The 12,482-nt window shown below is 37.1% G+C and overlaps 1 protein-coding gene across 4 annotated transcripts in view; it reads right to left on the bottom strand.

Moving 5' to 3' along the window:
• Positions 1-12,482, bottom strand: part of TRAPPC9 (trafficking protein particle complex subunit 9) — a 442,295-nt gene that overhangs the window by 220,604 nt on the left and 209,209 nt on the right. The gene's annotated exons all lie outside the window — the stretch shown is intronic.

The following is a 12,482-nucleotide window of genomic DNA, read 5'->3' on the forward strand; positions in this document are numbered from 1 at the left end:
GAGTTTATATATACATTTTTAAATCACCCATTTTCATGGGTGAAGAAAATAAATATTCTCTAGTCTTGGCAATCATACATTGTTTGAATGGAGTATGAGAATGGAAAAATCAGGAAAAAGCTCTCCAGGTAAAACTTGGCAATTTTCACTTTTTTACCAGCAGAAGGTATCCAATCCTGATTTTCACCATTCAGTTTGCAAAAGTTTCAAAGACATTTTATACTGATTATAGCTCATTTTTTATTTGTATCTACTAACTCACTTGCTGATATTCAGATTTCACTAACAATGACAAGTCTTCCTATCATATCACTTATTATTTATAATGGAGTACAAGTGAGCTACTTAATGAAAAGCAAGACGACTTGGATTAATTTTAATCCCTGTTTCAAGACAGGAAGAATCCCCAGTGACTTTTCTCCTAGACATTATTACATACAAGTAAAATTTTACAGAGTAAAGTATTTACTTGTGTTTATTCCAATGTTTGCAAACTTTAATAAATTCTGTTTGCCATCAGAACATGAAGTAATGAAATTAAATACTGCCTAATCACGGCTTCTAAAGGTACTTTTAATGTGCTATTAATTGCCACACACCATGCACTCAGATTTAATTTCTAGTGAAATGCTCAGAGCAGGTAGAAACTTTAGCACTGGAAATACTTGAAGCTGCACATATATCTTGTGTTTTATCAGTGTTATCTCAGAAATCCCCTTCACACAGCCTCCTCTACAGATTTCAGCATGTCTGGAAAGGCACAGGAACATTATTTCAGTTTAAAGCTTCCTCTCAAAGGTAGTTCCGAAATGTTGTGTAAGAATAGGACTATCCAAAAGTATTGCCTAATGGTATCCTAGGAATATGAATGCTCTTAGCATGAAATTCTGAGAATAAAGACAATAACTGAACAGTCAAGGGTCACATTTGGGATCTGTGCAACTGAGAAATGTCTACTATCCATACAGAATACAGTGAGGTACTAATTAGAGGAGTAAACTATAATGTGAGCTAACTGATGACACAACCTACCTGCTTCAAAAGTCCAAAAGAGCAATGGTTTAGTATCTACAGGCCACAAAATCTGAGTAAAATCTAGTTCCTGGGCTAAATGACATCTCTGGTTTTCCACAATTTTTGGACCCCTCAACTTTAAATTTAGACATGCAGCAATTTTCTGCTGAGTTCATACCATCAAAATATCCAACTTCACTACAGGTTTGCTTATTATTATGGCACTTTGGCAAACAAACAGCTCCACAGCCTGAAAACTCCAGATGAATGGCAGAGGTAAATGCCATCTGTGGGATTTTACACAAATTAGGTAAAATGACTGAGTTATTACCAAGTTGCCAGCACCAATAGAATCCAAAAGACCCTCTAAAGGACAAAAGAAGGATTAAGAGTGATGTTACACAGTATGTCAGAGGTTTTGGTAACTTCACTCAATACATTGTCTGAGAAATTATTTCTTACACTTACAGAGGGGTTTGTGAAGGTTAATTCTGCGAGACGAACAAGTAGTTGGATTTTTTTTTTTTTTTACTCTCTCAAAATAACAGAAGAATTTCACTGTCTGCCACCATGCCTTTTGAAGAACAGCTCCCAGATTCTCATCTCCAGCCTCTACTACAAGGTGCCTCCCCTATCAGACATGTATCACTTCATGTCACAGTCCTGGTCCCCCCTGCTCACTTCTACTTGTCTGATTTATACACAGCATTCTCAGAGGTACAAAACCATGTACTGTGACAGCCACAAAGCCAGAACAATTCCTCACAAGCAAGCAATCCTGTATTGCCTCATTGTCATGCCTTGCCTTGTGTCACATTTTTTACCTAACTTTGTGTAGTTATTTATTGGTTCTGCAGGGATTTCTGAGTATTACTGACTCCAAACAACTGCACTGCAACCTTCCCCAAAATGCAATTATTGTGTAATGAAAACTAACAGAAACTTGCAATTCACTTGCATATCTGGGGTTGCTAACAACTGTTGAATTTCCAGCCTGGAAGGCTTCATTTCCACTGTTAGTCATTGTGCTGAGTAGCTGAAACTTGAAATTTAATTAACTTCTCAAGGTTTTGGTGGTTTCATTATTCTGTATTTAATCAATGTGACTACATTATTATACATCTTAAACTTGCAAGATCCTACTAGAGATACACTAGAGAGAGACAACAGCAACTTGCTAAACCCTGTACTTTAGCCAGGCACCAACAACACTCACATTGGTCTTAATTCATAAACTCTGATATGAGCCAGAAGGTTTAACAAGCTGGATTTGCTCCATCACTGCCTGTTTCAAACTCCTGTTTGTGAACAGGCAATGTTGGCTGCAACAGCTTACATCATGTTCTGTGAAATACTAAATATTCACTATAACTCTGGTGGTTAATGAAAGACAACAGAGAGTCTCAGAAATGAAAGCACAGATTCACTTTAAGGTAGAGATCATTAAGGATCCATGTTAGGAATAATGCCAGTGAAGATCTAAGCTTGTCAACCAGATCTAAGACAACAAAAAGCACACTTTATACCAGACACAGACAAAGGCTACTGAGATAATTGTGGGGCGAGAAATTAAAATAAAAAAAACCCTGTGCTGTCAAAGAGACTGGGAGAGTTAGTCCTGACTGCTGTCTCAAGATGCACAAAAGAAGGAGCAAGAGTGATAAAAGGCAAACATCAGAGACTGAGAAAAGCTATTTAAACTAAAGAACAATATTGACATGAGAACAAAAGGGCTGGAAATGAGTCACAAATAAATTTAATCTTGAAATTCCTATTCGCAGCAAGGATCTCAGACAGAGCTCAATAAGTTTACAAAAGGCTCTCCAAACAAAATTATATTGAGACACCTTCTGCAGTCTACTGAATTAAATAACATGAAGATGTATATTTCATGTTATGAGATTAATTTAAAGCAATATGCAGGCAAAGCACTAAGTACTAAGTACCCATGAAGAGAAATCATCTTCAAACACAGCCAAAATGTTTAACAAAAACAGTTCATAATTAGCGAATTGTGAGCGCATTGCTGATTAATACCTTCATTAGGAACAGATGTTCAGAAACTCATTGGTTGATCCAGCAAAAATACACACAAAATTATAGTTGCCAAGAGAACAGGAGAGGTCATTTTGACTCTTTAACAGGCAAAGTTCAGGTTGTTCACTGCAACTGACAGCTGCTCACTGATCTTATTTCCATCCCAGTCTCAGACCTTAGATAACATTTCTCACTCAGTTTTCCTTTTCTGTGCTTCATGACCACTTTTTAGCTATTTGATTAGTGAGATAAAGCTAGATATTTTCTTTCTGGAAGTGAAGCATGTATGGGAACAGGGAGGTGCTGCAGTTATTGAGAGTTAAGCACCATGAAGAGCTCAGTGGGAAGGACAGTGTGGACATGCAGCCCTGTGGGGTCAGCTCCTGTTTTGGGGCTTTAAACATGGACCTCCACTTCTGGGCACAATGAAAAGAGCTATAAATACCACAGAATCACAGAATTTACTAGGTTGGAAAAGACCTTTGAGATCATCAAGTCCCACCTATGATGTAACACCACCTTACCAACTCACACCTCATTCCAAACAAGGGTTATGAATCCAAGTTGCCCAAGGCAGAGCTGCAAAGTCCTGTTTGACTCATCCTGAGCTCTGGGAAAGGCCAAGCCCAGCCAAGAAGCCCTGCCAGGTCTGAGCTGCTGATTCCACCCCAGCAGGTCTCCAGCTGGAGTCTGCAGGTTGTGTGCAGAGTCAAAGCAGCTCTGAGGCTCCATGTCCTGATAAAACACATTTGCTGAAGCTCCCACAGCTGGCAGCACTGATGGAAAGCTTCCCTCCAGAACCATTCGAGGCTGGTGGCACCTGCTCTGCTCTGAAGTTTCTGATTTATGGTCTCCAACACTTTTAATACCTGGGTTTTGCCTTTGACTTGAACAACTCAACCCCATCTTTCACTCAAAACTGACAGCTGACTCTTTATCAAAGCACAGAAATGTAATTATCCTTTAACACTTCTTTTAATTATTGAGGATTTCTCCTGCTGCCTTTTTTTCTTCCCTGAAGTTTTCACATGAGGCAACCAATTACTTCTCTGTGTAATTCCAGATACCGCTGAGATATTTTACCCTTTCTATATCCTACTAACATTTTTAATTGACTCTGCCTTATTTCATCTCATGTGTCTGGCCTTGATACAGAAATTCCATAACAGCTCTGTACATTTCTGAGATTATTAAGCTACAACTTCATAGGATACTCCACAGAATGTAATGAGTAATAAAAACCAACTTGAGTATCATTTGACAAAAGCTCTTTTGTACAAAGCCATCCTACAGAATGCATTTGCTCAGCTTCGCTTTTATACTCTGAAATGGAAAAAATACTTCTACTCCTTCTACAACTTTGTCTAATGTATCCACAGGTAATGAGAAATGTTACTAAAGTGACCCTGAATTTCTGCTTAGTAAGGAAACAGACATTTCTTAAAAAGTCTAAGTTCCCTATTGAGCATACATTATGAATAAATACACAGAATTGTAGCTCAGAAAATATTTTCTGTTTGACTGGCTTCTTTTGTAAAATCAAATCAGTCAATCATTCAAATCAACCAAATGAAATTAAATTTTAATCTTTTAATTGAATGTTATGATTGCTTAATGCAAAGGTCTGGGATAGAAAATAAAAAACAAAAGTAATATCTAATTCTGATATTGTTTTACCAAAGGGACAAGGGGAGATGCGACAGGCTAAGAAAAATCCCAAAATGGAGGGAAAAAAAGATTTCCTATGCTAAAAAATAGACAATTAGATGTCAAATTTGAGAGAGAGACAGACTAAAAAGGAGAAAATGAGAGAACATGACAGAGAGCACTTCAGTCAAAGCGTATGTTTCTTCACACAAATCTGTCTGCTCTGCTCTCTTCTCATACTGCTGAGGTTTTGACAGTTGGAAGCTATTAATTTCAGAATTACAAGGCTTATTGAGCTGGATTTATGGTCTTTGTAGTCGTTAATTCACTTCTGCTTCCTTGATGAAGTAAAGAACTACTTCAGAATGAGCAATGAAAATGAAGCCTAATTCCCTTCCCTAAAACATCTGGAGAACTTCTGCTGATGGAAGGTCATGCTGGCCTCAACCAGTGAGTCAAAACACATGAGGTGGGGGAAGAACTCATGCAAACACTTGGGAAAATCTGCTTTTAGTATAATAAAAGGGAAACGTTCAGATTATCTTGATGAAGTACAAGCTTCAAACTCCAGCAGAGGACATGAGCACTTGTACTGAGCAGACATCATGCGCCGGTCAAATTACACATTTTCTTGGGAAAAAGAGTCTGATCCCAATTTCTGAGACAATTTCTTTTATTTACAGCATCCACAGCTTTCAGTTTGTGCCTTGTTTTTCTCAAGTGCAATAAAACAAAAGAAGTGTCAGAAGCCAGGGAAGGAAACCTCAGCCTTGCCCTTCTGGATTAAGGCTTCCCCTCCTGTTTATTGCCCAAAACCACAGTCATGTTAAATCTGTCCTACATGGGCTGTTCAGAGTAGTCCTCCACTACAATTAGCATATTTTCCATTTCTCATTCTCCACACACTTAACTGTACAATTCATTTAATTGTTGGGCAATTAAAATCTTGCCTGATCAAAGCATTTTTCTTGCTTCTCTTGTTAATACATACATCTTCCCATCTCATTTCCATTTTTTAAAAATTGTCCACAAGCTGAAGCATTTTTTTTTCTGAATTTTTATTCAAATGATATCTTCTATGTTCATCAAAGTAATAGAAATCTACTTCTCTGAGGATTCACTGATAGTTTTTCACGAACTACAAGACAGCTTTTTTGTCTTTTCAATCTTCTTCCTTACAATTATCTTCACACAGTTCTTTTTGAACATGTAACCCGCTGTCATAATTATTACAGGAGCTTTTCATTTTTTAATTTGGATGTTCATTTAATCTATTATTCAATTTACTTCTAACAATTCCTAGGAAATGAAGCACCTTGCATAACTGCGTAACAATTTATCATCATTATGGTGTTTCTCAATCACCTGTTATGGCTTAACCGAAATGTCGTAAGCAATACTCCTATAAAGAAGTAAACAAGGCATGGCTGCTCTTTTTTTTTCCCCTTTAAAAATAGAATGGTTTTGTAAATGAAATATTGAAAATAGTCACTCAACACAACCAAATGTATTAGGCACATGTGCCTGGTCAAGCTTGAATGAGTTAATTTCCTTTCTACCACAATGTCCTGTTTCTTTTTCTCTTTTGAATACACCATTGTTTTGACACTTTCCTCTCCTGCAGTATTTCTACTGAAACACTGTTCTAAACCAGTTAACACTGGGCTGAAAACAATGTATGCTTTTATGCCAAAATCTGCCCTACTTCAGCAATTTTTCTTCCCTCCTGGTGCTCCCATGGATTCCTGGACATCAGTCAACTCTTGATTTTTGGTAATTAAAAAAAATGCATCTCAGAGATACTGCAACTCAAAGCAAACAGACTGTAGATATCCTAAGTAGTGAACACAGAACTCACCTGCCAGATTTACTCAATTTTGGAGAACTGATCAGATTTTATCCAGTGTGGTATCTGGATATCTTTATAGTACAAACCTGCTAATAGTCTTCATTCCTAGATCACCTCCAAAACTTTTCATTTTCCTGATCTAGTTTGATTTGAGCTCTTCTGTAAGAAGTTTCATTGGAGGCTTGGACAAAGGTCACATACGCCTTTCCTCACAGCTAATTGCTCTGGTAGCTCAGATTAACAATTAAATAATTTCCAATGACTTCAGACAGCTGAACTTGTAGATTTCTGTGTTACATGTCTCAGAGCAGATAAGCACCTTTTTTGGACTGCATTTCATCTATTTAATTTATGATACTTGGTTTCTGAGTTTATTGAAATATTCTAAGAAATACAGAGGGAGACTTGACCAAGACAAGACAAGGGACAAGAGTTTTAAACTCAAGGTTTAGATTGGACTTCAGGAAACAATTCTTTACAATGAGGGTGGTGAGGTAGTGGAACAAGTTGCCCAGAAAGTCTGTGGCTGACCCTAGAACAGTACTTACACTTCTCCCTTAGTATTTATTACCCCATTTTTCCTCCCACTCTTCGCATGGCTTCCTTAGAAGTTCTGCACCTGAAGCTGCCAGTTCCTCCACAAATCTGATATGAATTAACCACTGGCACCTCACACAACCTCTCTCAGGCCATTCCATAAGAGGTTTTGTTGATTTATTTCATTTCAGGGTGATCTCTTCATTCTTAGCATCTTTCCTTTGAAACACTATCGATCTGGCTGTGTCTGAAACCTTTTCTCTACAAGCTTTTCAATTTTGAGTAACCAAGGCTTGGGTAGGAATTAGAAACAACAGCTGATTCCAAACACATCACACAATAGTGTGTTTTGACATGAGAGACCATTATTCCTGTGCCAGCTGCCCCAGTTTCATCAACTTAGTCCATTTTATCTGTGTACTACCCCAGTCCCTCAACACTTCCCAGGAACTAAAGCATGTTGCTTGCTTGACATTGCCAAAATATCCTCCAAAACAGCCCTCACACAAGCTGTTAAGATATGAAAGCGTTCCCACCTCTTTTGGATCTTAAAAATAAAAATGCAAAACCTGAAGATTTTTCTAAATGGTTGAGAAAGGTCTGTTACCTTGCAAAATCCATTTAGCACCAGACTGTTTCTCAATTTTGGTCATCCTGTGAATGATTGTGATTTTTTGCCTTACAGACAGCTTACTCTTGAGATTTTCTGGCTGATGCTCTTGGTTTCATCTCTCCAGTCATGCCAATGGCCAGACTACCATAATTCTAAAATAGAAGTAATGGCAGAGTATTTTAGTTTGGTGAATGAACACAGTAACATTCACCATTTTCTCAAGGGCAGCCCCCTCCTATACCCTGCTGATCTCTTTGTACCTCCAAGCTTGTATTTGTATAATACAAATTATCCTATCTAGGGCCTAGGAGGGTTTTTTTTAATTAGAAGAGAAAGTAAAACTACTTCCTTACAGTTCCCCATTAAGTCCAGGCTTTGAAAACACATCCAAGACAGCCTTGGAATTTCAAATATGGGGGAACAGCAATATTGTAGGACTGCAATAATACTGCAATAAAGGCAAGCTGTGAACAGTGGTCATGAGTGCAGAGGTTTGGCTCATTTTAAGTCCATGGGGACAACAGCTATCAGATTGTCCAGGTGGCATCCAAAACATCATTTACTCACTGCTGGATACTACAAAATATTTTCCTGTATCTTCAGGATGAGGTGATCTCACACTGCTGAAATCGCTAAGAGTTAATCACATGAATTATGGAAAGAAAGATTTAATTATTGTCTAAGGTCAGGCTGGAAATTACAAAATAAAATGGGTGTGTAGGTTCAGTAATTAATGTTAATATCCATGAAACACAAAGCTGTGGAAACTGATTACGAGTTGGTGCTCTCTAAAACACAAAATTAATTATTAAGATAATTTATTTTTAAAGTAATGCTTCCATAAGATGCTTTGTGAAACATGAACAGACAGACCTTCCAAACAAGCTGTCATGAACCATATGTTTATAAAACACTTCAAAAGCCTTTTAAAATCAACATCATCTATTGATTCCAACTACCTCTGAGGGACAATTTAAAACCACCTTCACTTCTGAGTTTCTTAGTTTTCTGTAAGTACAATATTCCTACATGCTGCAGGGAGGCACAGAATTTACTTTGGGCACACAAGGCTTGTAGCATTCCCTACCAGTAAGAAAATAATCAAGACTTTGTCTTCTGACCATCACTTTTTTTATTTATGATCTCAGCAGCATTCAGCAGCACTGATTTTAGTTCTCCCTGGAATCACATACTAGGAAATAAAATGCACTGCATTGTGAAAAGGAATCCAAGAACATTTAGACATTATAAACTGTCTTGAAAGTCACATTTTTTATGGAGAAGGGAAAATTAATGAAATGAGTGAATGAAATAAAAGAATGAATGAAAGCAAAAAGCTATTTCTGGACTTTTTCCATGGTGAAGCTTGACAAATGCAAATTTCTTGGAACACTACTGTTGGTAATATTAGAATTCATGTATAATCATTGATTTCCAGTTATTCAGTTAGTTGCTATGGAGAAAGAAAAGCATTTGCTTGATATATTAAAACCTCTTGCACTTTTCAGCATCTACAGTTCTAAATTCCTAAACCAATTTCCTCTAATAAATCTTCCCTCTTATACCCACAAGGGTCATCAGGAAAAGATTTCTATTCCTGGTGCTCACAGGCAGCGAAGGAAGTTATGTTTATTTTGCTGTATGTGGGAGAAACCAAAAGAAGTTTTTATAGTGAAAATTGTTTACAGCATTCCAAGTGTCAGGAGCCTCTTGTTTGAGAGGAACTTCTCATCTGGATGCAGGAATATCCCAACTCCAGCCTGTCCCAGGCTCAGCCAGGAGCTCATTTCAAACTCAGTCTCCTTCAAGTTCAGTCAAATCTCACTCATGCATTTTTAGTAAGGGAATTTTGCTATGGAAAGCAGAAGAGGACCAGCAGAACTGATAAGTGTTCAGTCCCAGGATTTTGCTTGCTTGCAAAGCCAGTGACACAAATCCAATGAAGACTGTAAAAGTGCTGCACAGACAGCAGCCACAGGTGAGTCCAGCAGGTCATTTCCAACCCCAACCAAGGAGCTTCCAGGACAAACCCCTTCGAGCAGGTTTGGTTCTCCTCATTAAACTCTGCAGGCTGGGTTTCCTTGGTCTGATTTTATTCATATATTCACCTTAAAACCACATCTATGCCTACATTTGGTTTGTTGCCCAGCCATAAAATGAAAATATGTCATAAATTTTAGAGAACATTGAACTTGCTGGGGTTGAGCAAGACGATGCTTTTCAATTACATGTGATTTACTAACCTGCCTAACAGACAACTTCATTTTCCAGAGATGTCCTAAATCTTAAAATCAATTTTAACAATACATTAAGAACTCTCACTTCAGCCTTTGAAATATTTTCTTTTTTATGATTCTTCATGTCTTAAATACTTTTCCCTTCCCAAGTCTTTTAATTACATGAAATCAAAACAAACTATTCACTACAAACCACTTTTTTTCCCCTCTGACAACTTTCAGAGGTAACTTCTTGCCCTCAGACCAAAATTCCAATGTCACCGACTTTTAATTCTACTCTTTGCCTTACATTTAATGAAAAAAGGACAGGATTGTCAAATTTAAATGAAAAATTATTTCAATATGCTTTCTTAATTTTAGAGATGTAATATTAACTCTTATATGAATTAAATATGCCAATTTTAAAAGGAATGTTGGAGTACAGCTTCTACAAATTTGAATAAGAGCCAGTCATTTTTTTAATCAAAACCATGTTAAATATTCATTCATGTTTCACTCTGAGCACTCATAATAAAGTAAACCCTTCAATGTGACTATCAATATAGCAAAATCCTTGAATAGTCATAGAATCAATTTTATTGAATAAAACTAAGCCAATTTTTTGCCAATTTATGCAAAGACTATGTTCCAATGATGGTCATTAGTAAAGGGCTCATATTAAAACACAAGTTATTGTTAACATACAGAAAAACAAAACTCAAAGCCAGCTTGTGTCTACAAACACTGCAACAATTAAGAGGAAAAAAATCTGGCTGATACTACAATATTACAGTATTTTAAGCTCTTAACATGTTTCCATGCCTGTAAGAATTGAATAGGAAATATATTCTGGCACTGGAAGAGAATTTAAGTGCAGAAGACAGAGTCATGTTGTCTCAATGCATGTACAAAGCACAAACACCCTGATTGTCCAGACATTTCAACAGCTCCTAATTACTCCCACCTACCAAACAATAAAAACAATGTGCTAATTCTTCCTCCATCCCACACATTAATAAAGACAAAATCATCCTGAATTGCCACAGTACAGAGTCTGGAAGGACTGCAGAGCTACCTGGCTACAACACAAGCAAAGATTTAACTGCTGAATATTAAAAATTATGGTTGACTAAAAGAAGCTGAAATGTCTCAATTTCCTTAAATTTTCAATTTCTGCTTTTGTTTTCAAGTAAAATCAGGCATTTAATCAAAATGTCCTTTTAATAATCTCTTCAGTGAGCTACAGCTTCTACATGGACATTGTGTGTCATACAAAATAGGTAATTTTCATTAGCAACTTCAGATTGAGAAAAATGGAACAAAAAATTTATGTGAACTCCTGCAAAACTGAACTTTCCACAAGGAAATATCATATCTAAGTTGTGGCAAACCAAGCAATGAATATCCCATAGGATCTTCCTTTCTCTGCTTTGCTCAGTGTAGAAAATTAACATTTACAACACCAGTCAACAGACTGTGCTTCAGAAGAATTGTGCAGTTATGAAACAGAGAATATCACAGAGTTTTGGCTGAAAACTCTTTAACTGAACTAATCAGCAGACTGAGAAACAAGCAACTCCACAGGAGATTTTATTGTACATCAGTGCTATGTTCATGTTTTTCAACTAGTGCATCAAAGAATATCACTATTTAGGCAGGAGTGCTAGGCACAATCCTGAGATTCAAAAAGCCTCTTCTACTAAGAAAATGGTGGAATTCAGCATAAAAAGATAATTAAAAGAAGGAAACCAAGGCTACAGGGAAATTGGAAAAACAGGTTTTTCATCCTTAGGGTGATGTCCCATGCAGAAGTGCCAAAGGAGGATTTTCCAAGCCAGAGCCCAGATTACAAACCAGCTGCTGGTCAAAGCCACTCTGCAGACCTGAGAAACGACCCAGCTGAGCTCACAGCACACACCTGACACAAACCACATTTTACTGGTGAGGACCTGGGCAGTCATGGCCAGATCTCATCAATCACACAAAAAATGCTACCAAATCCTTGAATGCCCTGAAGAACTGAGGCCAGGTCAGCATGACTTCAGAGGCAGCTGATTATGGTTAAAGTTTCACATACTTTACACCATTTTTAATCTTTTCTCATCTATAAATAAAGTGCTCAGAGGTTTTAACATGTCAGTTGAAGATGGTCAATATTCTTGAAAAAACCTGAGCACTGAAAAGAGTAAACAAACACTAAAGTTTGGGATCATTTTAGTTTTACTAATTAACACAGGCAATAGTGATGGATCATTGTTCCTTGATACTGGTCCTTTCCAGGTCATTAAAGTATTAAAATATGGAGCATAGAGTTACATTTCTTTAAAAGCAAAAGCTTTGGAAACAAATTTCTGATGAGCTGGGGACTTAGAGACCTGCAACTCACATAGATATGTTGGGGATAAAACATCTCATGTCCCAAAGCCTCTGAACAAACCCTGTTGAGCACCTCAGACAGAAGTCACATTATTACAACTGTTCAAAATTAAATTAATTCAATTTTTCATTGTGCGAACATCATTCTAAATGCAAAATTGAGACAAGTAATTCTTGCCTGCTACCCAGAGTA

This window comes from Lichenostomus cassidix, chromosome 2 (genome assembly GCF_008360975.1).
Source record: "Lichenostomus cassidix isolate B80296 chromosome 2, HeHo_3.0, whole genome shotgun sequence".
NCBI classification, from domain to species: Eukaryota; Metazoa; Chordata; class Aves; order Passeriformes; family Meliphagidae; genus Lichenostomus; species Lichenostomus cassidix.